The sequence below is a fragment of the Ornithorhynchus anatinus genome, chromosome 1 (assembly GCF_004115215.2).
Source record: "Ornithorhynchus anatinus isolate Pmale09 chromosome 1, mOrnAna1.pri.v4, whole genome shotgun sequence".
Lineage (NCBI taxonomy): Eukaryota > Metazoa > Chordata > Mammalia > Monotremata > Ornithorhynchidae > Ornithorhynchus > Ornithorhynchus anatinus.
Window position 1 is genome coordinate 27,677,552 of NC_041728.1, and position 26,357 is coordinate 27,703,908.

Here is a 26,357-nt window from a genome sequence, read left to right on the forward strand (position 1 = left end):
AAGCAGTGTGAATCAGTGGAAAGATCCGGAGCTTGGGAGTCAGAGGTCATGGGTTTGAATCCCGGCTCCACCACTTGTCAGCTCTGTGACTGTGGGCAAGTCACTTACCTTCTCTGTGCCTTACTTACCTGATCTGTAAAATGGGGATTAAGACTGTGAGCCCCACGTGGGACAACCTGATTACCCTGTATCTACCCCAGCGCTTAGAACAGTGCTCTGCACATAATAAGCACTTAACAAATACCAACATTATTATTATTATTGTTATTACATGTACCATCCTTTCGGTGGGCGAGGGAAAAGATTGAAACGAGAGGCAGGGGATCGAAGTCCGAGAGCTTATAAAATGGCTGCTTTCGTTTTGAAGTTGCAAGAGGAAAAATAGAGACCAGTCCAGAGCGGGTTAGTTTACCTTGCTAGGATTCAGCTAGTTCTCAGGGGAGAGGGGACTGGGATTAACTTCTTGAGGTCTTTATTGATTTTCTAATTCCAACAGCACCAAGGTTCAAAGGAATCAAACATTATTCTCTGACAAAGCCAAACAAAAATCATATCCAAGCCTCTTCAGTTAAAGAAAAGGGCTGTGGTAATTGGCCGAGTCAAGCAGGAGAAAAGAGACTTTTCATTTGAATTACTCAGATAATTGTTCAGTTCTCTGAACCACAACAACATTTGAGGGCTCCTCACTAAGCAACCTCCGTATGCATGGATTCAAGGTATTCTGAACCGGGCAGTAATCGAGTGAATCAGCACCAGCAAGAAACAATACTTCAGGGAGAGGATTGGGTGCGGCAGCTTTGTAAAAAACAGACTCCTGTTATTAGAAAAGGTGTCACGGGTTTAAGCCGTGTGTTCTGTTGGGAAAATGTGCTGAGATGGGAGTTGGGACACCTGGGTTCTAGCCCTGCCTTCGCCCCTACCTAGTTGTGTGTGACTTTCTTGCCTCAAAGCAGAGGTCATTCATTCAGTCGTATTTATTGAGTGCTTAACTGTGTGCAGAGCACTGTACTAAGCGCTTGGAAGAGTACAGTAGAACAATAAACATTCCTTGCCCACATCGAGTTTACAGTCTAGAGGGTGGCCTCCATCCTCAGGGATTTTGTGATTAAGAAGGCCAATATATTCCACTGAAACCAAAGGAGAAAAAGACTTCCACTTTTAAAAAGATTATCTAACCAATGGATTAATTTCACAGATGAACTGATGTTGGGAGGAGAAGGGCAATGGTCAAGAATTATCTCCTTTATTGGTCCTTGTTAAAGGCTTTCTATGTTCCGCGCACTGTACAAATGCTGGGGTAGATACAGAATAACCAAGCCCCACCTGGGGCTCACGGTCTTATTCCCCATTTTCCAGGTGTGGTAACAGAGGCCCAGAGAATAATGATCATAATAACGATGGTATTCGTTAAGCGTTTACTATGTGCCAAGCACTGTTCTAAGCCCAGGGTAGATACCAGATAATCGGGTTGTCCCACGTGGGGCTCACAGTCTTTATCCCCATTTTACAATTGAGGTAACTGAAGCACAGAGAAGTTAAGTGGCTTGCCCAGGGTCACACAGCAGACAAGTGGCGGAGCCAGCATTAGAACCCATGTCCTCTGACTCTCAAGCCCGTGCTCTTTCCCCTAGCCCACTCTGCTTCTCTGCTGATACTAGCCCCACAGCACTCATGAACACATCTGTAATTTCATTCATTTATATTATTCATTCAATAGTATTTATTGAGTGCTTACTATGTGCAGAGCACTGTACTAAGCGCTTGGATTCTACAGTTCGGCAACAGATAGAGACAATCCCTGTCCATTGACGGGCTTACAGTCTATACCTGTCTCCCCCTCTGGACTCTAAACTCATTGTCGGCAGGGAACGTTTCTGTCTATTGTTACATCGTACTCTCCCATGCGCTTAGTACAGTGCTCTGCATACAGTAAGTGCTCATTAATACGATCGACTGACTGACTGTTAGCAGGCAGTCCTGGAAGCACAAGAGCTTTCCACACTTCCTTTCTATCTCTCCTCCGGTCATCTCCTCATAACTTCTCAGCCTCCACCCAGTCAATCATTCGTACTTACTGATTAAGCATATTTATTGAGCGCTTACTGTGTGCAGAACACTGTACTAACTTCTTGGAAGAGCACCATGTAACGGAGTTGGTAGATAGCATTCCCTACCCACAAGGAGCTTACAGTCTAGAGGATTCAAAATTATTTTCCCAGTTGAATGCGAGTAATCTGTCTGCAGCCTAGTCGGTCGTATTTACTGAGCTCCTACTGGATGCAGAGTAATGTACTAAGCGCTTGGGAGAGTATAATATAGCAATAAACACAAAACTCCCTAGAGTTTAAACGTGTCTAGAGTTTAGAGACTAGAGGGTGAGAAGACATTAATAGAATTAAATACATTTCAGATGTGTTCATAAGTGCTGTGGGGCTGGGAGGGGGGATGAATAAAGGAAGCAAGTCGGGGCGACGCAGAAGGGAGTGGGAGAAGAGGAAAAGAGGGCTTAGGGAAGACCTCTTGGAGGAGATGGGCCTTCAGTAAGACTCTAAAGGTGGGAGAGTCATGGTCTGTCGGGCAAGAGGAGGGAGGGATGTCCCAGGCCAGAGGTAGGATATAGGCGAGAGGTCAGCGGCGAGGTAGGCGAGACTGAGGCAGAGCGAGAAGGTTAGCATTAGAGGAGCAAAGTGTGCGGGCTGGGTTGTAGAAGGAGAGTATCGAGGCCTAAAAACATTCCCTATAAAGAATTCCCCAGTTAATTGGTGTTTTATTTCCTCCTCCGAGCCTCTTACATATAGGCAGAGAGTTGAGTCAAATGTCGAAAAAACATTCGTTCCAACGGTAAGGATGGATTTGTTAAAATGCAGCGTGTGCATATTTCTTCCCTCCGTGCTATCAGAATGGAGGGAACCAGATAAGATTAAATTCTATTGTGAGGATAACGAGTTGTAGGTTTCTGTGCTAGGTGCAGGTCAAGTGGTCCGAATGGTTTGTCTTGCTTGGTTTTTGGAACAGCTGGGGCATTTCAGCCGTGAGTGAGGTGACTCTTCTACATAAAGTTGATAAGCCAGGCTTCGCTTTCTAGTTTCTTGCCATTGCCTTCCTGGTTCTGTGCAAACTCACTCTCACCTAGGCCTCTCTTTGTTCACATCATGCTGGCAGTCTTCCCACTCTGTTGTTTTCAAAATAAGATTTTGTGGTTTTACTTCATCAGCTAAAAAAAAAAGCAACAACAATTCTGTGCTTGGCATTTTGTAAGGGAGGAGTAGAAGAGTGGAAAATATGTAAAAGGAATTTTGAACCCATATGGGTATCAGGCAGTCTGGCAAATGATTGACTCTTTGACGGACAGCGCTTAAGAAATAGCCAAAAACATTGTTGATTCGTCCATTTGAGAAGAAGCAGGCAGGAAATATTCCAACATAAATGAAAGCGAAGGGTTCCAGGTGGGTTGTTTCAAGATAGGTAAGAGGCGACTCTGATCCGAACGGGCTTATTCAGCTTTTCTGTCGTTATGAGCTATGCTGTTACCCATTCTGCTATATACACACGTGGTGACTCTGCACTGCATCTCCAAAGGGTGCTTCTATTTTATAAATACAGAAACAGTACTACTGTATATGCAAGCGCGGGGAAAATGAGTAACGACTTTGAAGCACTGTTAGATTTATTGGTTTGGGATTCGTAAACAGTGAAATTATGGTCAGAGCTATGTAAATATTCAGTTAAAGGAGCACAGTGGTTGAGAGGGCCGGATTAGCAAAAGGCCTCACGGGGCTGAAGACCGGAGGGGGGCGGTCCCGGGCTCCCCACAACACGGCCCCCAGCGGCACAGACCCCCCGCCCCAGCTCCGACCCCCGCCTCCGGCCCAAAGCCGTCCTCAAGCTCAGCCAGATGGAACACAGGTCGCTTCCCGTCCCAGAGCAGACCTTCCAGCCCTCGGCCACACGTCTGGCCTGTGCCGGGGTAGCGGAAGGCCGTGGCGAGCAGCCGCGACTGCCAACGCCGGTCACGAGGCCCCGGTTCCGCATCGGGAAGTCGGGAAAGGAAGAGGGTCCCCAGGTCTGCAGAGAGAGAGAAGTAGAGGAGGGAGATTACCTCCTTTCCTGTCTTCTCTGCAGCATAGCCTAGGGGGTAGCGCACGGGTCTGGGAGTCAGAAGGAACTGGGTTCTAATCGTGGCTCTGCCGCTTGTCTGCTGCGTGACCTTGGGCGAGTTACTTCACTTCTCTGGGCCTCAGTGACCTCATCTGGAAAATGGGGATTAAGATTGGGAGCCCCGTGTGGGACAGGGACTGTGACCAACCTGATTATCACACACCTCTCCTGGCGCTTAGAAGGGTGCCTGATGCATAGCAAGCACTTAACAAATATACCATTATTATCATTATTGTTACTATTATTATTCTCCCCTTCTTCCCCTTGCCTTCAAGGAAGCCAATCTAAGAGGCTTTCCCCGATTCAGCCCTCATATCCTCTTCTCCCACTCCCTTCTGCGTCACCCTGATTTGCTCTCTTCTTTACTCACCCCTTCCTCAGCCCCAGAGCACTTATGTTCATATCCGTAATTTACTTATTTATATCCATGTCAGTCTGTCTCCCCCTCTAGATTCTGAGCTCACTGTGGGCAGGAAATGCATCTACCAACTCTGTTCTATCGTACTTTTCTTAGCGCATAGTACAGTGCTCTGCACCCCGGAAGCACTCAATAAATGCGATTGATAGATTGAGCTTCCCCAGCTGTGTCCGAGACACCTTGCTGGGGGCTGAAATGCTAATTATTTCATAATCAATCCACCAATCAGTGATATTTGATTGAGTGCTTGTTATGTGCAGAACACTGGACTAAGCACTTGGGAGAGGACATTACCAACGCTGTTCTATTGTTCTCTCCCAAGTGCTTAGTATAGTGTTTTGCACACAGTAAGCACTCAATAAATATGATTGAACGAAGGAATGAATGAATTAGAAGCCACATACTAGATGAGGAACACTGCACTAAGCATTCAACCAGATGACAGATGATGGAATTTGGGTGGCTGCTATTTGGGGAGGAGAATGAGGCAGAACCCGGGGAAAGTTTTGGAGGAAAAATTGGCATGTTTACCAATTTGTCTCCTTTTCAAGCCCATAGTCTTGAGAAGCACCCATTCAATCACTGTACCCGTTATTATTTGCACTCTGGTTCCGTGTTCTAGTAGTTCTGCTATGAAATGGCCACAGGGTTACTGGGTTTTTCTGCATCTGGCCTGGAATGCCCTGCTATAGTGTACTCTCCTTAGTTCGCTTAGTATGGGGCTCTGCACACAGTAAGCACTCAATAAGTACCATTGATTGATTGAATGATTGATTGATACTCATAAACGATCAGGAAGAGCGAGCGTCTTATTAAAATCTCTTAGTTCACAGAAGACCCGTGGCCTAGAAGATAGAGCACGGGCCTAGGAGTCAGAAGGATCTGTGTTCTAATCCCGGTTCTGCCACCCGTCCGTGTGACCTTGGGCAAGTCATTTAACTTCTTTTTGCCTCAATTTCCTCATTTGTAAAATGGGGATTAAACTGTGAATCCCATGTGGGACATAGATTGCATCCGACCTGATTATCTTGTGTCTACTCCAATACTTAGTACGGTGCCTGGCACATAGTAAGCACTAAACAAATACCATAAAAACAAAGACCCACAGAGGTAAAATGCCATGAAAATAGAGCTGAATTGCAGGAAGACCACAGAAAACGGAGTGAGCAGACTTGAAAGGGGTGGACGACTGCAGTGTGAGCAAGGGCGGTGAATCGTTCCCCGGTGAAAACATTCCAAAATAGAAGGCAATGATGGGCTCAGAACTGCCAGGGAACAACTCAGGAAAGAGATCTTGGAATTATCGTTGGCTGTCCTTCTAACCGTCAGTTCAATGGGCAGAAACAGCCTGGAAGGAGAACCTAATTCTGGACATCTCCAGGAAGGGGAGTGAAAACAAAACAAGGCAGGGGTTTACTGTCATATACAATTAGGGGAAACCTTAGATCCGGGAAGACTGACTGCATACTGTAGTGCAATCCTGGTCACCAGAGTTTAGGAAGGATTTACAGCGGAGATGAAAAAGATGCACGGAAGGGGAATCGAGGGAATGGAAAAGGCCTCAACCCCACAGCATTTATATACACAGCTATAAGTTATACATTTTTGTTTGGTATTTGTTCAGCGCTTACTATGTGATAATGATGGTTCTTGTTAAGTGCTTACTATGTGCTAAGCCCTATTCTAAGAGCTGAGGTAGCCACAAGTTAATCAGGTTGGCCACAGTCCCTGTCCTGCATGTACGTGAGGTACAGAGAAGTGAAGTAACTTGCCCAAGGTCACACAGGAGACAGGTGGCGGTTCTAGGATAAAAATCCAGGTCCTTCTGACTCCTAGGCCCTAAGCCACGCCACTTCTATGTATTGAACACCATCGTAAGAGCTGGGGTAGGAACAACTTAATTAGGTCGACACAGTCCTCTGTCATTCATTCATTCATTCAATAGTATTTATTGAGTGCTTACTGAGAGCAGAGCACTGTACTAAGCGTTTGGTAGAGTACAATGCAACAATAAACAGACTCAATCCCTGCCCACAGTGAGCTTCCAGTCTAGATGTGGGAAGGCAGACATTAATATAAAAAAATAAATTACATATAGCTACATAAGTCCTACGGGGCTGGGAGGGGGGAAGACCAAAGGGAGCAAGTCAGAGTGATGCAGAAGGAAGTGGGAGAAGAGAAAAGGGGGTTTCCTAGTCAGGAAAGGCCTCTTGGAGGAGAGACGTTCTTTCAATGAAGCTTTAGAAGCCGGGGAAAGTCATTGTCTGCCAGACTTGAGGAGGGAGTATGTTCCGGTCCTGAGGCAGGACATGGGCCAGGGGTCGGCGGTGAGACAGGGGAAATCAAGGCACAGAAGGAGCAAAGTGTGTTGGCTGGGTTGTAGTAGGAGAGTAGTGAGGACCGGTAGGAGGGGACAAGGTGATTGACTGCTTCAAAGCCAATGGTGAAGCGTTTTTGTTTCGTTTTTATTTGATGTGGAGGTGGACGGGCAACCGCTAGATTTTTTTCAGGAGCAAGGTGATGTCCTGAACAATTTTGTTGAAAAATGATCCGGGCAGCAGAGTGAAGTATGGACTAGAGTGAGGAGAGACAGGAGGCTGGGTGGTCAGCAAAGAGGCTGATGCAGTAATCCAGGCGGGATAGGATGAGTGATTGGATTAAGCGGGAGCAATTTGGATGGAGGGGAAAGGGCAGAATTTAGCAATATTGTGAAGGTGGGACCGATAGGATTTGGTGATGGATTGAATGTGTGGGTTGAACGAGAAAGAAGAGTCAAGGATAACACCAAGTTTACGGGCTTATGAGACAGGAAGGATGGTGGAGCCGTGTACAGTGATGGGAAAGTCAGGGAGAGGACAGGGTTTGGGTGGGAAGATAAGGAGTTCTGTCTTGTACGTGTTAAGCTTGATGTGATGGGAGGACATCCAAGTAGAGATGTCTTGAAGACAGGGGGAGATGCGAAACTGCCGAGAGAGAGAGATCAGAGTTGGAGATGTAGATTTGGGTATCATCTGCATAGAAGTGGTTGTTGAAGCCATGGGAGTGAATGGGTTCTCCAAGGGAGTGGGTGTTGATAGAGAATATAAGGGGACCAGAACTGAACCTTGAGGGACCCCCACAGATACGGGGTGGGAGGCAGAGGAGGAGCCTGTGAAAAAGACTGAGAATGAACGGCCAGAGAGATGAGGAGAAGCAGGCGAGGACAGAGTCAGCGAAGCCAAGGTTGGATAACGTTTCCAGATGAAGGGGGTGGTCCACGATGTCGAAGGCAACTGAGAGGTCGAGGAGGATTAGGATGGAGTAGAGACCGTAGGATCTGGCAAAGAGAATATTGGTGACTTTTGAGAGGGTGTTTCTGTGGAGCGAAGGGGACGGAAGCCGGATTGGAGGGGGTCAAGGAGAGAATCGGAGGAGAGGAATTTGAGACATCGAGTGTAGGCAACTCGCTCGAGGAGTTTGGAGAGGAATGGTAAAAGAGAGATGGGGCGATAACTTGAGGGAGCTGTGGAGTCAAGGGAAGATTTTTTTAGCGTAGGGGAGACATGGGCATGTTTTAAAGCAGTGAGGAAGAGCGAATGGTTGAAGATGGCTGTTAGGGAGGGAAGAAGAGAGGGGGCGAGAGTTCAATCGTATTTATTTAGGGCTTACTGTGTGCAGAACACTATACTAAGCACTTGGAGGGTACATTCATTATGATCATCGTTCTTATTTGGTAACGGGGTAGGCTCTAAAAATGTTTTAAAACTGTACAAGACTACAATACCATGTAGTAGCAGCTGTCATATGATGTTAACATTTTATAATCTCATATCTTGTAAGCGTCTTTACTGAGGCCCTCCTCCGTTACAGCGGAAACTACAAGGAAAATAGAGAAAATCTAGTATTTCATAAAGAAATATCTCTTTCCTGTACCCCCTTCTCCCCATTTGGGGTAGTTGAGCTGATTCAAAATCACCATCGTACAAGAAACGGATCAATTCAGTGAGAAACGTAAGAAACCAAAATAACAATCCATCTGTCAAAAGGAAAACAAGAACACTGATTTTTCCCACTGCGGTCAGCTGAATCTGAGTTCCCCTTGGGATTCCCAGAGTGCTTTACAAACATTCAGGAATAGAAGAGCCAGCTCTGCCCATTCCTCTGCCTCCATCCTTCAGCACAATGCCACAACACAACAGCCTTCTGGTATCTGAGCTTTCGCAGCAGGAAAAACAAACAGGCCAGAGGATTATGTAGGCAGAGTTAAAAGTCCCTGAAACAGAGTTATTGCGACATCTTCAATTTAAACCGATCCGGTGGGGAGGAAAGGGAATACTTGAAGAAGCGAGGATAAGATGGAATGAAATGTTCGATCGTGGATTCTGGTTTGGTTTACAATAGAAAACATGGAAATAAATCACTGTCTCAGGTTGGAATCTGGGCAGTCGATACTTAAATTTCAACGAAAATCTAAAGCATCCGGGGTATGCTTTGGTGAATCGCTTCTGTCTCCTTCTCTTCTACTTTGTCACCATTTCATTCCGGTCTCCTCAACTTAATTCGCCTGGAAAACTGGACGAAATTCCCTGCATCCTTTCACCATTCCACTGTGAATTTCACTGTAAATAAAGAATTAGTAAGTTGATGGCATCGGGATATCCAGGGATCTAAAAGGGAGAGAGCAAGTGACATTCCACGCATTTTGAGCTCAGCTGTCAGAATGGTTTCCAAAGCCCTCTTTACAGCCATTGTCGTGTATTCTAAAATAGCACATGCCACTTATAAACAGCTCAGCAGTGTTCCAGAGTCTGGATTCTGCCTTCGGATACTATTTTTCCAGTGATTGAAGGAAATTGGCACTGCGCCTCATGGCAGCATCTCTATCCAGGATCACACCAGTGTTCCACTTTTTGGAAAAGGCATCATCCCATTTTCTTGTTTGTCCGCTGCTGCTAATTATAATTACGTTTCATTTCCTGCAAGCTAAAACGTAAAGCGCTGTCCTTCTCCGGTCGAGTCGTAACCGAGTGAGTCGTAGCGCGGTCCGACTGATTTTTCATTATTTTCCAGTTACTTAAAATTTTCCCAGAGCATTTCATTTGAAGCTGAAATATCTCATGTTTGGTTTTGGCCCAGAAACAATTTTTTTTGGAAAGTTTCACGAAAATCCTTTCAGCAGTTTCTGTGAAATCTGAAAGTGGGGGGAAAAAAGCATTTTCACCAGAGCATCTGGGTGTGTGTGTATGTGTGTGTGTTTGGATAACTCTCGAGCACTTCAGGCTTGGCACCCTTAGCGTCCTGAAGGAGGGTTTGGGGGCTTTGTTTGACAGAGTTCCATTTGTAAAATGAGCTGTAAAATGACTTCAGAAAGAAGTACCAAAGTGAAGGCTCTCTCTGTGTTTGTTCAAGTTTTCTCAGGGTTCATGGGAACCTGCTTTAATTTATGAAGTGGTAAGGACTCTCTTTACCGTGAATCTTATTTAACCTGAAAATGAGATCTGTGCAGTAACTCTTTTTTCTTTTTTATGGGATTGTTAAGTGCTTACCATGTGCCAGGCACTGTACTAAACGCCGAGGTAGATACAACCTTCTCAGGTTGGAAATAGATTCTAATCCCAGCTCCACCGCTTGTGCGCTTTGTGACCTTGGGCGAGCCACTTAACTTCTCTGTGCCTCAGTTACCTCATCTGTCAAATGGGGATTAAGACTGTGAGTCCCACGTGGGACAGCCCGATTACCTTGTTTCTCCCCCGGCACTTAGAACAGTGCCTGACACATAGTAAGAGCTTAAACAAATACTGTAATTATTATAGTTGGACATGGGGTGCACAGTCTTTGAGCTGGGATTAAGACCCAGATCCTGCTTTTGATCACAATAATCATAATAGTAGTGGTATTTGTTAAATGCTTGTCATATGCCTAGCACTGTACTAAGCACTGGGGTAGATACAAGATAATCAGGTCAGACTAGGGCTCACAGTCTAAATAGGCAGGACAGTTATTAAATCACTATCTTATGTATATAGTGGTATAAATACATAGGTATATACACATGTGTACAAATCTATACTTCATAGATTGTGATTTTACAGATGTGAAGGTATGTAGAGGAGGGAAGAACTGAAGAAGAGTAAACAGCTGATTAACACGATAAACACCAATAATCTGATTCAGCTCTATTTGTATCTGATTTCAAAATGCTAATCCAGGAAGGCTCCCGTTTGCCAAGATCTAGATTAGGCCCTGGCCATTTGAACAAGCTTGACCTCTAGACTGCGAGCTTGTTGTGGGCAGGGGATGTGTCTGTTTATTGTTCTATTGTACTCTCCCATGTGCTTAGTACGGTGCTGGGCCCAGAGTAAGTGCTCAATAAATACGATCGAATGACTGAATGAACAGGGACTTTTAATCATGACAGCGCCATCCAACATGAACTCATACACCAAAAAGATGAATATTCAGTAGCTGACTCAGCTAAGCTCCCTGACTGTTACCCCAAACTTGAAAATGGAATGTGTAGAAAATAATAATAATGATAATGGTATTTGTTAAGCGCTTACTATGCGCCAGGCACCACTCTAAACACTGAACAGCAAAATGCACAGCAAGTGAAATTAGCTGATTCGGTTTGATTTCCGAATCCTCCGTGGAGTTTTATCTCAATTTCCCTGCTCCCTGAAGAGCATCAGTGTGATAAAATCCTCTTTAGCCTGCAGCCGTACAATCAGAGTCAGGTCTGAGTTCTCGTAAGCAATGCCAAGTTCAGCCTTGAGAAGAGGAGGCTTCCAAGGAAAAGGATCCTTTGGGTTATTCTATCTTTTTCTACACAGAGTTGCAGCTGCTGTTCCAGATTCCAGGAAATTCCCCCCACCCCCACCCCAAAGCCCCTTTTCTAGTTGCATTTATTTATTTTATTGAGAGAAATGGAGACATTAGAATGTAAGGGCAGCGGGAGTGACAAACACAACGACTGGACTCTTTCATTTTCTGAAATGGCAGGATTGGCCAAGGAGGATTAGCGAAGTCTGCAAATGACTACATCAGCCAAAACAGGGCAAAACAGGATCCAAGCTACTGCATCACAATAGCAACCGTGTCCGTTTATTTTTAGAACAGAGCCTGGATTTAGTAAGCCTTAGTAATTTGAAACTGTTCTTGTCGATCTTTTGCGGGGAGGAATTTGTTTGCGTCTACCATACTGTACTTGACTTTGGTGTGATTAGGGTCTACACATGGCCGTTGCATTAATTCGGCAAAAAGAACGTTTTAAAAAGCGGGTCATTTAAACGAACGTGCCGTTTTCCAAATCGTCTGGTAGATTTGGAATGCTAAGCCCTCAGAGGTCGATCGAAGACCACTTCGGGGGCAAGGAAAACTGACCGCATTGTCCGTAGTGAGTGAAATTGGGAAAAGGTTCACTTTGTGTGATAGTGTTTTTCGGACCTCTTTTTTTGACTTCTCCTGGGTAGTTTCCCGCGGATTGCTCCTTCTTCCTGGTTTCCTCAGGATCTGAGGTTGACCGTCGGCTAAGTAAACAGAAAGGTAAATTAGATTTTCAGTCTTCTGGCCGGTGTAATAACTTCAAGAAGTAGTTCACGCGGAAAAGGAAACTCGTGGTTTGCAGCAAACCTGCTGGCACCAAAGACAGTCACTCTGCAGAGAGGTTATCCATGCTGCTTGGGTCTAGCTGGGATAGTGTTCATTTCCTGGGGACCCGGGATCCTAGAGGCGTGCGGCTTTTGTTTTACTTCAGTTTCCCCCCATCCCTGCCAAATCTATAGCCAGACTTCCATCCTTCCTGTCACTTCACATTTCTGTGCCTCAGTTACCTCATCTGGAAAATGGGGACTAAGATGGGGAACCCCACGTGGGGCAGGGACCGCGTCCGGCCTGATTTGCTTGTATTCACCCCATCGCTTAGTACGGTGCCTGGCACGTAGTAAAGCACTTAACGAATACCACAATTGTTATTACTATGATTATGATTAATATTCCTTCCTTATTCTCCCTCAGTCGCCAACTCGCCCAGCGTTACCTAGTGGAAAGAGCCCAGACCTCGGAGTCAGAAGGCCTGGGTTCTAATCCGGGCCCCGCCACTTACCTGCTGTTAGTCGCTTCACTTCTCTGTGCCTCAGTTACCTCATCTATAAATGGAGATTCTCACTCCTACTGAGACTGTGAGCCCCATGTAGGGCCTGATTATGTCCATCCCAGGACTTAGCTCAACAAATACTACAGTTATTTATTTATTACGATCTTCTCTCTCGTCTTTCCAGCTTTTCCTATCTTTTTCGTTTCTTTTTTGGTGACCAGTTAGGGGTGGGGGGGCGTGTATTTGTGTGTGGGTGTGGGTGTGAGTGTGTTTAAGAGAGGAATGGCACCAAGCTTCTCAGTTTTTCACTCCATCAGACAATTCTACTTCTGATCTTTTAGTGTGGCATGGATCAGTCAGTCACTTGTACTTATTGAGCACTTACTGTGTGCAGAGCACCGGCCAACCTGATAAGCTTGCCTCCACCCCAGTGCTTAGTACAGTTCCTGGCACGTAGTAAGTGCTTAATAAATACCATAATTATTCTTATTACTAAGTGCCCCGGGAGAGTACAGTAGCACAACAAATGGGCACATTCCTTGCCCACAGTGAGCTTACAGTCTCGAGGGTCCAGGACATTTGCCTTCCGGTTCTCATCTCCTTGTGAAATTTTTATTCTGTAATTTGTTTTCTCCCTCTCTATTTCTCACACTCTCGCATTCTCTCTTTTTTACACCCACAGACACTCCTTCCCATGAATTTGCATGCTCAAAACTTAGGAAGTCTTGCTAACTTACTCATCAAGACAGGACAAGTGAGGTGGCAGGAAGTGTCCCAGTTACAAAAGCATCTTGGGTGGTCCCAGGTTATTAATAATAATAATCATAATAATAATTACGGTATTCATTAAGTGCTTACTGTGTGCCAGGCACTGTACTAAACGTTGGGATAGATACAAACAGATTGGGGTGGACAGAGTCCCTGTCCCATATGGGACTCAGTCTCAATCCCCATTTTCCAGATGAGGTAACTAGGCCCAAAAAAGTGAAGTGATTTGCCCAAGGACACACAGCAGACAAGTGGCAGAGCCAGGATTAGAACCCACAACCTTCTGACTCCCAGACCCATGCTCTATCCATTACACCACGTTGCTTCTTGTAGAGTCGTGCCCAGCACCACTAAGAGAGTGAGTTCTCTGGTATAGAAAGATAATAAGCAAATACGGTGACAAGCATTTATTGAGGGATCCATAGGATACAAAGTACTGAACGAAACGTTTCAGCCTCGAGGGCTTCCAGTGCTTGAGAAGCAGTGTGGCCTAGTGGAAAGAGCCTGGACCTGGGGAGTCAGAAGGACCTGGGTTTTAATCCTGGCTCTGTCACGTGTCTGCTGTGTGACCTTGGGCAAGTCATTTTTCACATCTCTGGATCTCAGTCCCCTCATCTACAGTTATTATTATTCTCTGTGCCCCAGTGACCTCGTCTGTAAAATGGGGATTAAAGCTGTGAGCCCCACGTGGGACAACCTGATTACCTTGTATCTACCTCAAGCGCTCAGAACAGTGCTTGGCACATAGTAAGTGCTTAACAAATACTACTCTAATAAAAAGAGTATTTTTTAGAGTATTTGTCTCTAAAAAAGACAAATAATGTGAGCCCCATATGGGACAGGGACTGTGTCCAAACTGATTACTGAATTGTACATTCCAAGCGCTTAGTACAGTGCTCTGCACGTAGTAAGCGCTCAATAAATATGATTGAATGAATGAACGATTACTTTGTAGCTTCCCTAGTGCTTTGAACAGTGCCCGGCACATAGTAAGCACTTAACAAATACCAGTAAAAAACATGAAATGTTGAGTGGATCCTGAGTTTAAGCCTCTGTCGATGGGTCAGGTGTTGGTAGAGAATCAGGTTCTCCACAGCTCCTATAATGATGATTACAAATTGCTTGCAGAAGGGTTTTTCAGCCCTTTACCCCATATATGCCACGTGAGAGGACTGCTTTTCGTTGCTGACCGTGAGTCTGTTTGAGGAATCTGGGGGAGAGAAGATAGAAGGGGAAGCATCGTGGCCTAGGGGATAGAGCACGGGCCCGGGAGTCAGAAAGCCATGGGTTCCAATCTTAGTGCAATCTTGTCTTTGCACTAAGTGCTTGTACTAAGTGCTTGGGAGTGTACAAGAAAAAAGAAGTGGTATAGATGATCCCAGCCCATAATCAATTAGTCGGCATGATTGAGCAGCAGCATGCTGTAGTGAATACAGTTTGGACTTAGGAGTCCCCCGTGTCTGCTGTGTGATCTTGGGTAAGTCACTTCACTTCTCAATTCCCTCATCTGTTAAATGAGGACTGAGTCTGTGAGTCCCATGTAGGACAGTGACTGTGTCCAACCCGACTTGCTTGTATCCACCACAGCACTTAATACAGTGCCTGGTATATAGTAAGTCCTTAACAAAACAAATTTTAAAGAAATCAATTGTATTCATTGAGTGCTTATCATGTGCGGAACACTGCACTAAGCACTTGAGAGAGTACAATATGTAACGAAGTTTAGTAGACATGTTCCCTTCCCACAAGGAGCTTAATGTCTAGAGAGGGGAAGACATCAATAAAAATAAATCAATTACAGATCTGTACATAAGCACGGCGAGGCGGGGGTGAATAAAGAATATAAATCCAAATGCAAGGGTGGACGCAGACGGGCTTAAGAGAAGAGGAAATGAGGGCCTAGTGGGGGAAGGAGATGTTCTTGGAAGATGGGAAGAGTGATCTAGGCATTCTATGCCTAGAATTCCTTAACTATGCCTAGAATTCCTTAACTATGCCTAGAATTCCTTAACTCCCATTCTCTCCTAGACCCCCTCCAATCTGGCTTCCGTCCCCTCCACTCTACCGAGACTGCTCTCTCTAAGGTCACCCATGACCTCCTTCTTGCCAAATCCAATGGCTCCTACTCCATTCTGATCCTCCTTGACCTCTCTGCTGCCTTTGACACTGTCGACCATCCCCTCCTCCTCCGTACCTTATCTCACCTTGGCTTCACGGACTCTGTCCTCTCCTGGTTCTCCTCTCACCTCTCTGGCCGATCATTCTCGGTCTCCTACGCTGGAGCCTCCTCCCCCTCCCATCCTTTAACTGTTGGAGTTCCTCAAGGGTCAGTTCTTGGCCCTCTTCTGTTCTCCATTTACACTCACTCCCTCGGTGAACTCATTCGCTCTCACGGCTTTGACTACCATCTCTACGCAGATGACACGCAGATCTACATCTCCGCCCCTGTCCTCTCCCCCTCCCTTCAGGCTCGCATCTCCTCCTGCCTCCGGGACGTCTCCACCTGGATGTCTGCCCGCCACCTAAAACTCAACATGAGCAAGACTGAGCTCCTCATCTTCCCTCCCAAGCCCGGTCCGCTCCCAGACTTCTCCGTCACCGTGGATGGCACGACCATCCTTCCCGTCCCGCAGGCCCGCAATCTCGGTGTCATCCTTGACTCGTCCCTCTCGTTCACCCCACACATCCTATCCGTTACCGAGACCTGCCGGTTTCACCTCTACAATATCGCCAAGATCCGCCCTTTCCTCTCCACCCAAACGGCTACCTTACTATTACGGGCTCTCGTTATATCCCGGCTAGACTACTGTGTCAGCCTTCTCTCTGACCTCCCTTCCTCCTCTCTCGCCCCGCTCCGGTCTATTCTTCACTCCGCTGCCCGGCTCATCTTCCTGCAGAAACGATCTGGGCATGTCACTCCCCTTCTTAAACAACTCCAGTGGTTGCCTATCGACCTCCGCTCCAAACAAAAACTCCTCACTCTAGGCTTCAAGGCTCTCCATCACCTTGCCCCTTCCTACCTCTCCTCCCTTCTCTCTTTCTACCGCCCACCCCGCACGCTCCGCTCCTCTGCCGCCCACCTCCTCGCCGTCCCTCGGTCTCGCCCATCCCGCCGTCGACCCCTGGGTCACGTCCTCCCGCGGTCCTGGAACGCCCTCCCTCCTCACCTCCGCCAAACTGATTCTCTTTCCCTCTTCAAAACCTTACTTAAAAATCACCTCCTCCAAGAGGCCTTCCCAGACTGAGCTCCTCTTCCCCCTCTACTCCCTCTGCCATCCCCCCTTTACCTCTCCGCAGCTAAAGCCTCATTTTCCCCTTTTCCCTCTGCTCCTCCACCTCTCCCTTCCCATCCCCACAGCACTGTACCCGTCCGCTCAACTGTATATATTTTCGTTACCCTATTTATTTTGTTAATGAATTGTACATCGCCTTGATTCTATTTAGTTGCCATTGTTTTTACGAGATGTTCTTCCCCTTGACGCTGTTTAGTGCCATTGTTCTTGTCTGTCCGTCTCCCCCGATTAGACTGTAAGCCCGTCAAACGGCAGGGACTGTCTCTATCTGTTGCCGACTTGTTCATCCCAAGCGCTTAGTACAGTGCTCTGCACATAGTAAGCGCTCAATAAATACTATTGAATGAATGAATGAATCATCTGTCAGATAGGAAGGAGGAGGGAGCTTGAGGCCAGAAGCAGGATGTGGGTGAGGGGGTCGGTGGCAAGATGGACAAGATTGAGATACGGTGAGTCGGTTGGCATTAGAGGGGTGGAGTGTGCGGCCTCGGCTGTAGTAGAAAAATCAGAGAGGTAAGGCAGGAGGGGGCAAAGTGATTGAGCCCCCTAAAGCCTATGATGAGGAGTTTCTGTTGGATGCGGGAGTGGATAGGCAACCACCGGAGGTTCTTGAGGAGTGGGGAAATGTGGACCGAACGGTTTTGAAGAAAAACGATCTGGGCAGCAGAGGGAAGTATGGACTGAAGTTGGGCAAGAAGGAGCTTATAGACTCTCTGAAATATTGTTAGGGACCAGGGTACTTCCCCTTTTTATTCTGGCCCCAGAAAACTGTCTCCTTAATGATTCCAAGCTTCCAGACCTCAAGATTGGCAGTGTGCTTCAGGGATTTCCCTCTATTTACATACTCACATATAGCTGCCTTTGTTTTTGTAGAAGAAAGATGGATAAGGAAGCCCCTCAAATCGATTTTGCATTGTAAATGAACCTAGAAATTCATTTTTTAAGTGTCCTTTTCTCTGTGGATGATTCTCAGAGTGTTTCAGAATATTGCTCATTTAGAACAATGTAGATTTCCTCCTTTATGAACACGCGCAGAGGACTTTGACGATTTCTTCCCCCACTGTCGCGTCCAGATCTCTTCTGTCGACTAACAGATGGAAGATGAGGTGGCAAAGTTGGAAGCAGGTGTTTGTCTTTAGAAAGGGCTGGCGGGTGGCCTTGGGAGGTTTTCTTTCATGGTCAGCTTACTGATTCATTCATTCAGTGGTATTTATTGAGTGCTTACTGTGTGCAAAGCACTGTACCGATGCTGTGAACTCACTGTCATCTTGCTCTGGCTATAAGAAGAGAGTAGGCAGACGCCCGTCTTCCTTCAGTGGCTTCTTGAGGGGAAGGCAAGGGAGTGACATAGATTGTGTGTGTGAGACAGAGACAAATCTAGGCCCCCTTGGGTGAGTCCCTTTAGACTGTGAGCTCTTTGTGGGCACGAATGTAACAGTTTGGTGGTCTATTGTACTCTCCCAAGTGCTTAGTAGAGTGCTTTGCACACAGTAAGCACTCAATCCATTGAATGAATGAATGAATGACTACACTTCTCTGGGCCTCAGTTCCCTCATCTGCAAAATGGGGATTCAGTATCTGTTCTCCCTCCTCCTACCGTGTTGGAAATGATTATCTCGGATTCATTTGTTCATTCAATCATTTTTTTGAGTGCTACTGTGTGCCAAGCACTGTTCTAAGCACTTGGGAGACTACAGTAGAATGATATAACAGACACATTTCCTTCCCACAGTGAGTGTGGGGTATTGCCGGACTTCTTTCCCATAAACACTCTGCACATAGTAAGCACTCAATAATATACGATGTGTCAATCGATTCAGACCGTCGGCTCACTGTGGGCCGGGAATGTGTGTCCTATATTGTTGTGGTATTCTCTCACAAGCACAGGGCACTGAGTGCAAGACACTGTAATAAGCACTTGTGAGAGAACACCACAACAATATAACACACGCAGAAAGTTCTCAATAGAGATGATCAGTTGATCGACTGATTGATCGATAAGCAAATCTGTATCCAAAGAAATGACCTTCCTGCAGAAGGTCCATAGTTAGTTCAGTCAGTCGTTCATTGTCGTATTGTTGAGTGCTTACTGTGTGAAAAGCACTGTACTAAGCTCTTGGGAAAGTACGATACAACAATAAACAGTCACATTCCCTGCCCACAACGAGCTCATAGTTAATAATCATAGTATTTGGTAAGCGCTTACTAAGTGCCAGGCACTGCATTAAGCACTTCCAAACTATTCAGTTGTATTTATTGCGTGCTTACTGTGTGCGGAGCACTGTACTAAACGCTTGAGTGTACAATAACACAGTAAACAGACCCATTCCCTGCCCACACGAGCTTACGGTCCAGAGGGCGAGATAGATAGTAATAGAAATAAATATCTTACACTGTAGATACGAGCATAAATAAATAAATGAAATTACAGATAGGTCCATAACCCCAGTCCACATTTCCTTGGCAAAGAGGTGGCCGGCACATGCCGACCCTTGACCTAACGTCCCACAGGTGGGCTTTGGGTGGGACAGGACTGATGAACCGAGTTGGCTGGTTAGCTTTGGAATGGAAGAGTGGGAGCTCATTTTTTTTTCATGGTAAAAACAATCATTTGATATTTGTTAAAGCGCTTACTGTGTGCCAAACACAGTTCTAAGCACCAGGGTGGATACAGGTTCATCATGTTAGACACATTGAAGGTGAGGGGAGAGAACAGGAGAAATGAGCTGTGGGAAGAGTAAAGGCTGGCGGTTTGTGAATTGGTGCAAAAAAAATAAAATAAATGGGACACAGAAGTTAAACTTTCCCTCCCTCTGCTCAGCGGGGGTTTGAGACTCACACCCGTCCGGAAGATAAAGCAAGCTGACACCGTCCTTGGCTGCTAAGCTAGGGTCATGTTTTCACTGCGATGAACTTTTGCAAGAAAAAAAAGCCCTCTTCTGTATAATAGGCACAAACATGCTTTTCATCAACAACAGGCAGGCGAGTTGTCTTTTTGCCACGTCCTTATAAACTGTAAAAACATATCGCTCGCAGCCAAATCAAACAAAATCCCCCTCCGGTGGTGTCCAAGTTTCTCCCTCCCCACCCCCCGCCCCGCCACCATGTCCCTTTAGCATCAGGGCAATGATGAAGTGCAGAATTGTGTTCCAGACCGTGTCTGTTTTCTTTGGATTTCACCCTCCTCACTCCAGCGCCTTGGAGAATTTGCCAGCATTCGGTGACCTCTGCCTTGGGCGGATACAGATGGATTTTCCTCACCCAATTGCACCCGGGATCCAAACACCCATGCTTCCACTTATGGCAGCCCATCTCTGGGAGCCTGGAGCCGTCCTCCTTTGGCAGCTACCTCTCTCTTTGGCTTTTCTTATAATAATTACTGTGGTATATCGTTCAGCGCTTCCTACACGCTAAGCACGTGCAGGTCGGACACAGTCCCTCTCTCGCAGGGGGCTCACGGTCTAAGTGGGAGGGAGACAGGTGCTTAATCCCCATTTGGCAGATGAGATAACTGAGGCCCGGAGCAGGTAAGTGACTCGTCCGAGGTCACCCAGCAGGCACGTGGCCGAGGCGGGATTAGAACCCCGCTCCGCCGATTCTCAGGCCCGGCCTCTTTCCATTAGGCTGCCCTGATTCTCTGCTCATGGTACCATGGTCTGCTCAGAAAGGGCCAGATATTCTGACTGATCCGGATCCCAGATAGCAAAGATTTTTCTTTTCCACTTTCGGCTTGTGCAGCGAGTTAGATGAGTTAGAAGTTACTTCCCTTGTTACGTTTGTTTTTGTGTTTTTTTTGAGGTGGAGTGCTGGAGGTCATTTTTACGAGTGTTTCAGAACTTTTCTTGAAAGTTGAAATTTCCCTTCCTTGTTATTTCTTAACCCTTAGAATATAAATTCCTGGAGGACAGAATCCAGTACTTACTGCCATTTTCAACCAGTACTCTCAGCACTGAAGTGGGCTTAATGAAGGACTATTGGCGAATCTGATAAATTGATTCTTGTGTTTTTTTTAATGGTATTTGTTAAGCGTAACTATGTGCCAGGAACAGGAAGCAGCATGGTGAAGTAGATAGAGCACGGGTCTGTGAGTCAGAAGGTCATGGTTTCTAATTTGATGGTATTGCTGCCTGTCTACTTGTTTTGTTGTCTGTCTCCCCCTTCTAGACTGTGAGCCCACCGTTGGGTAGGGATTGTCTCCATCTGTTACAGAATTGTACTTTCCAAGTGCTTAGCACAGTGCTCTGCATGCAATAAGCGCTCAATAAATATGATTGAATGAATGAATAATCCTGGCTCTGCCACTTGTCTGCTGTGTGTGGAACCTTGTGCAAGTCGCTTCACTTCTCTGGGCTTCAGTTCCCTCATCAGTAAAATAGGGCTCGAGACTGGGTGGACAGGGACTGTGTCCGACCTGATTTGCTTTTATCCACCCCAGCGCTTAGTACGGTGCCCGGCACATAGTAAGCACTTAACAGATACCATCATCATCACTGAACTAAGCACCGGGGCAGATACAAGAATCAGGTCGGACAGGGGTCCCCTACGGTCTTAATTCCCATTTTACAGATGAAGGAACTGAACCCCAGAGAAATGAAGTGACTTGCCCAAAGTCACACAGCAGACAAGTGGCAGAGCTAGGATTGGAACCCAAGTCCTCTGACTCCCAGGCCCGAGCTCTATCCACTAGGCCACGTTGCTTCTATTCCTCCTTTGGTCTCCCTGGATGCATCTGTCTCCCCCTCTCCTGATCTTTACTCTGTTCGTCTCCTGTACCTTCCTCCCCAATTCTTGGGAATTTTTTTTTTTTTCAACAAAAAATCCCTCCAGAATCTAACTAATAAGCTGCACAGCATGGGCCTCAAGCTGTGGTTTATACTTGGCAGTGTGCTTTGCCTGCCTCTTAACGGGATAGTCAGCCTGTGGTTCTGAAGATGTGGATTCTGGCAAGCTTCGCTACCAGGTGTCCGGAGTGTGTTAGTTGCCGGACAGATTGAAAACAAGAATTAGTCACACACCCTACCCTGGGGGTTAAGCTTCGTAGAAGGGTGAAACCAAATCGAAGACTACCTTTCAGGTTAGAATAAGTCAAAACCGTTTCGTTCGTCGGAAAAACTAAGACTAAAATTAGGAGTCCCCTCTACTGACCACTGATACCGGAGAAGCAGCATGGCATAGTCGATAGGGCACAGGCCTGGAAGTCAGCAGGTCATGGGTTCTGATCCCAGCTCTGCCACTCGTCTGCAGTATGGCGTTGGGCAAGTCACTTCACTTCTCTGAGCCTCAGTTACCTCATCTGTAAAATGGGAATTGGAACTGTGAGCCCCACGTAGGACAGGGACTGTGTCCAACCTGATTTCTTTACATCCACCCCAGCACTCAGTACAGTGCCTGGTACATAGGAAGCGCTTCACAGATCCCCAAATTATTATCACATGCAGGTAAATGCATCAACATGCCAAGTGCCCTTTCAGTAAGATCCCAAATCTGTTGGAAGTACGTTATTGAGAGTGCGATGCAAGGCAAGAATACCGTTGCTCGCCAATATTCAAACTCTGGCTGGCAGTGGGATACCTGGCACAGGAAATGAAAATCAGCAGCAGCGGCTTTAACTAGGAAGAACCACTATTGGGTAGAATCACCCTAATTTGAAACTCAAGGGATGTGAGTTTACTAGATTTTGTTATCCCGGTTTTTATGGAAGAGCAGTTCGGTTGTCTGGTCAGCTGGGGAATATCAGCCTCTTCAAATGACGCGCTATTTAGGACAAACTGATATCGCCTCAGTGAGGTTTAACAGCCCGAGGTGGGAGGGGCATTTTGATAAAATCCTGGGGTTTCAAGTGAGGCTGTTCTGTACTGTTCACCCTGCATCTTTTTTATGTATTTATGCTTACTATGTACCAGGCGCTTTACTAAGCCTTGGGGTAGACACAAGCTAATCAAGTTGGACACAGTCCATGTACCACAGAGGGCTCGCCGTTTTACTCCCTATTTTACGGATGAGGTAACTGAGTCCCAGAAAAGCAAAGTAACTTGATCAATGTCACCCTGAGATTATTACCCAGGTCCTTCTGACTCCCTGGCCTGTGCTCTAACCACTAGACCACACCGCTTCTCTGTTGCCCTCCATTGCCACGTAAGACGTTTAAAGATTAAATTGCAAAAGATTCCCGGTCTTGATAGTTTCAGTCCCTTGAAGGATTTTGGATGTGGCACCATCTGAAAATCCCATTACTTCTTTCTCAGTTAACTCTGAGCTTCAAAGTGGAGTTGGGGGGGCTCTTTCTAATAATGATAATAATGTTAATAATAACTGTGCTATTTAAGCGCTTACTATGTGCCAGGCACTGATTTAAACACTGGGGTAGATATAAGCTAATCATGTTGGAGCCAGGCCCTGACCCACATGGGGCTCACAGTCTTCATCCCCGTTTTACAGAGACACAGAGAAGTGACTTGCCCAAGGTCACACAACAGACAAGTGGTGGAGCTAGAAAATTAGACCCCAGGTCCTTTTGATTCCTTGGTCCATGCTCTATCCGTTAAGGCGTGCTGCTTCGATTAAGACTGTGAGTTCCATGTAGGACAGAGACTGATTAGTTTGTCACTAACCCAGGACTTAGTACAGTGCCCGGCACATAGTAATCCCTTAACAAATGCCATCAAAAAAATCTCCTCCTCAGCCCACTTTTTGGAGCAGAAGTCAGAAAAGTGGCATTTGTGCTTTAGTTGTCCTAGATATTGGCTTTATTGACTTGTCTATTCTGTGCTTTTTGTTTAGACGGGGACCAAAGGATCGAAGGAGCAGAATAATAGCAGCAGCAACGAACTGCAAGGTAGGAGCCCTGGGTTCTAATCCTGGGTCTGACTTGGCATATGACACCAACATGGTGCTCCAAACGTCTTCCTTCATTCCCCACTGGGCCACTTAATGAGTCAGTCAAAGCCAAAGTCTGCTGGTCTCAGCACTTTTAGGAAACAGAGGTTGGGCAGTGACAGAGAGAGAGAAAAAGAGAAAGAGAGGGGTCTGGCATGAGTGAAAAGAAGGCTGTCCTGATTGTACCTCTTGAAGCAAACCTCTTCCTCCCGGACCCACACCCCAACTTAACCGAGAAGCAACACGGCCTAATGGCAAGAGCACGGGCTTGGGAGTCAGAGAACGTGGATTTTAAATCCCGGCTCCTCCTCTTGTCTGCTGAGTGACCTTGGGTGAGTCACTTCACTTCTCTGTGCCTCAATTCCCTCATCTGTAAAATGGGGATTGAGACTGAGCCCCATGTGGGCCAGGGACTGTGTCCAATCTCATTCCCTCGTATCTACCCCAATGCTTAGAATAGGGCGTGGCAGAGAGTAAGTGCTTAACAAATACCAATATTATTATTATTACTATTAACTGCCCTGGCCTTTGGAAAAGTACCCATCTGGCCCTGAAAAAGTGTCCAACCCTGGTCATGGATTTCCCCTTCGGTTTTAACAATTTCCCCCTTAGGGCGAATGCACATTACCTAAAGTAATAAATGTTCCTAGAAGGGGCGTGATCTTTATCATTCTATTAATGATGTCAGAACTCTTCCTGGGGTCCTGGGGAAGCCGCTAAAGTCAGTTCTAAGGTCATTTAGGGCTCACGTTATGTTCTAGCCGTGCTTGGCGTGGAATGTTGACTAACTGAACCCTTTGTCTGGTTTTGGAGACAAGTAGTTTATTAGTGTTTGTACTTATTGTGCTTGAGGGTGGCAGATTTTGCAGGGGAGAGAGGAAATGTGAGATAAACACAAGGAGTGCTGGGGGAGGAAGGGGTGTTATCCACTCTCCCGGTTGGGAGCTGGCCCAATATTTTGCCCTAAGAGGATTTAGCGGTTTTCATCTCTTTCCAAGACTTTCGACTCCTTAATTAATTTTGCAGGCTCTTTCTGTGGCATCATCTCCCGCTGAAGATTTGGCGGGGAAATTCGGTGCCTGCAGTGATAATGACCACAGAGGCAGGTCCATTGAGGCCCAGATAGTGAAGTAATTGTATAGCTTGAAAACACAATATCACGCTTGAATGTGTTTGTCGCATTGTAAAAATGTGAACTAAAGACAGTCTGTGTCTTGTTCTGGATCTCGCTCCCTTTATTCATTTCCCCCCTCCCGGCCCCAGAGCACTTATGTCCAGATCTGTCTTTTATTTTTGTCCATTAATGTCTGTCTCTCCCTCTAGATTGTGAACTCGTTGTGGGCAGGGAATGTGTCTGTTTGTTGTTGTTGGATACTAGCCCAAGTCCTTCGTAGAGTGCTCTACACAGAGTAAGTAATTAATATAACTGAATGAATAAATTCAACCAAAGAAGAATACCAATGAATAAATGCAACCACAAAGGAATACCCTTCTTTACATCTACTTAAGCAAGGGAAGTACAGAGTAGATTTATCTGGTTAGTTGGAGCAGTTGGTGTATTTCTTATGGGAGATTTGTTGATTCGATAAGGAATGGTTTTTATAATGCACACAGTGTTTTACTGCCCAAGTCAAACAGTACATAAAATAATAAAACAAGCTCGAGACAGAACAAACTCTAGATAAATTAGAATTCCCTGAAGGATGGCTGTTCATTATGATTCTCCACCTGCATAAAAATGGTATTTGTTAAGCGTTTACTATGTGCAGAGCACCGTTCTAAGCGCTGGGGTAGATACAGGGTAATCAGGTTGTCCAACGTGAGCCTCACAGTTAATCCCCATTTTACAGATGAGGTAACTGAGGCCCAGAGAAGTTAAGTGACTTGCCCACAGTCACACAGCTGACAAGTGGCAGACCCGGGAGTCGCATGACCTCTGACTCCGAAGCCCAGGCTCTTTCCACTGAGCCACGCTGCATCAGGTGAGACATGCCATTAGGTGGAAGCGGGTCCCCTTTTGTCATTCCTGTAAGGGGGACACAGACCCTTACCTTGAAGAAAAACCACTGACCATTCTCCTCTAGACCGTAAGCTCACTGTGGGCAGGAAATGTCTGCTATATTGCATACTGTACTCTCCCAAGCGCTTAATACAGTCCTCTGAACTCAGTAAGCAGCATGGCCTAGTGGATAGAGCACGGGCCTGAGGATCAGAGGGACCTGGATTCTAATCCTGGCTCCGCCACTGGTCTGCTGTGTGACCTTGGGCAAGTCACTTGACTTCTCTGGGCCTCAGTTCTCTCATCTGTAAAATGGGGATGAAGATTGTGAGCCCCATGAGAGACATGGACTGTGTTCAACCTAATTAACTTGGATCAACCCCAGTGCTTAGAACAGTGCTTGGCACGTAGTAAGTGCTTAACGAATACCACGATTAGTATTTGTTATTACTCTGTGCCTGGCACAGAGTAAGTGGTTAACAAATACCCCTGTGATATTAAGGATGTAAATCTTTCCCTGCTACAGGGAGACGAAATGCCTGAAGGCAGCCCTGCCCGGGTAGGTGGGTAGCTTCCGCGGGCTGATGAAGATACGGGTTTTGGCTCTCAAGTGGTGGATATTCACACAAACACACACATCCCTCATCCATTTTCCAACTGAAGCAGGCATAAAGCTGATTAGTCAGAAAACAGAGGAGGAGACAAAGCTAAGTTCTCGCCTCAGCAGCTTTTAGGATGCATAGCTCAGGATGGAGACTTACTCTCATTATTCTT

The 26,357-nt window shown here is 46.2% G+C and overlaps 1 long non-coding RNA gene across 2 annotated transcripts in view; it reads left to right on the forward strand.

Moving 5' to 3' along the window:
* Nucleotides 1-26,357, forward strand: part of LOC120638269 — a 334,023-nt gene that overhangs the window by 113,175 nt on the left and 194,491 nt on the right. For both annotated transcript variants that reach the window (XR_005659839.1, XR_005659838.1), the window contains exon 4: nt 23,489-23,543. This is a non-coding gene — a long non-coding RNA (uncharacterized LOC120638269). The remainder of the gene's footprint in view (nt 1-23,488; nt 23,544-26,357) is intronic.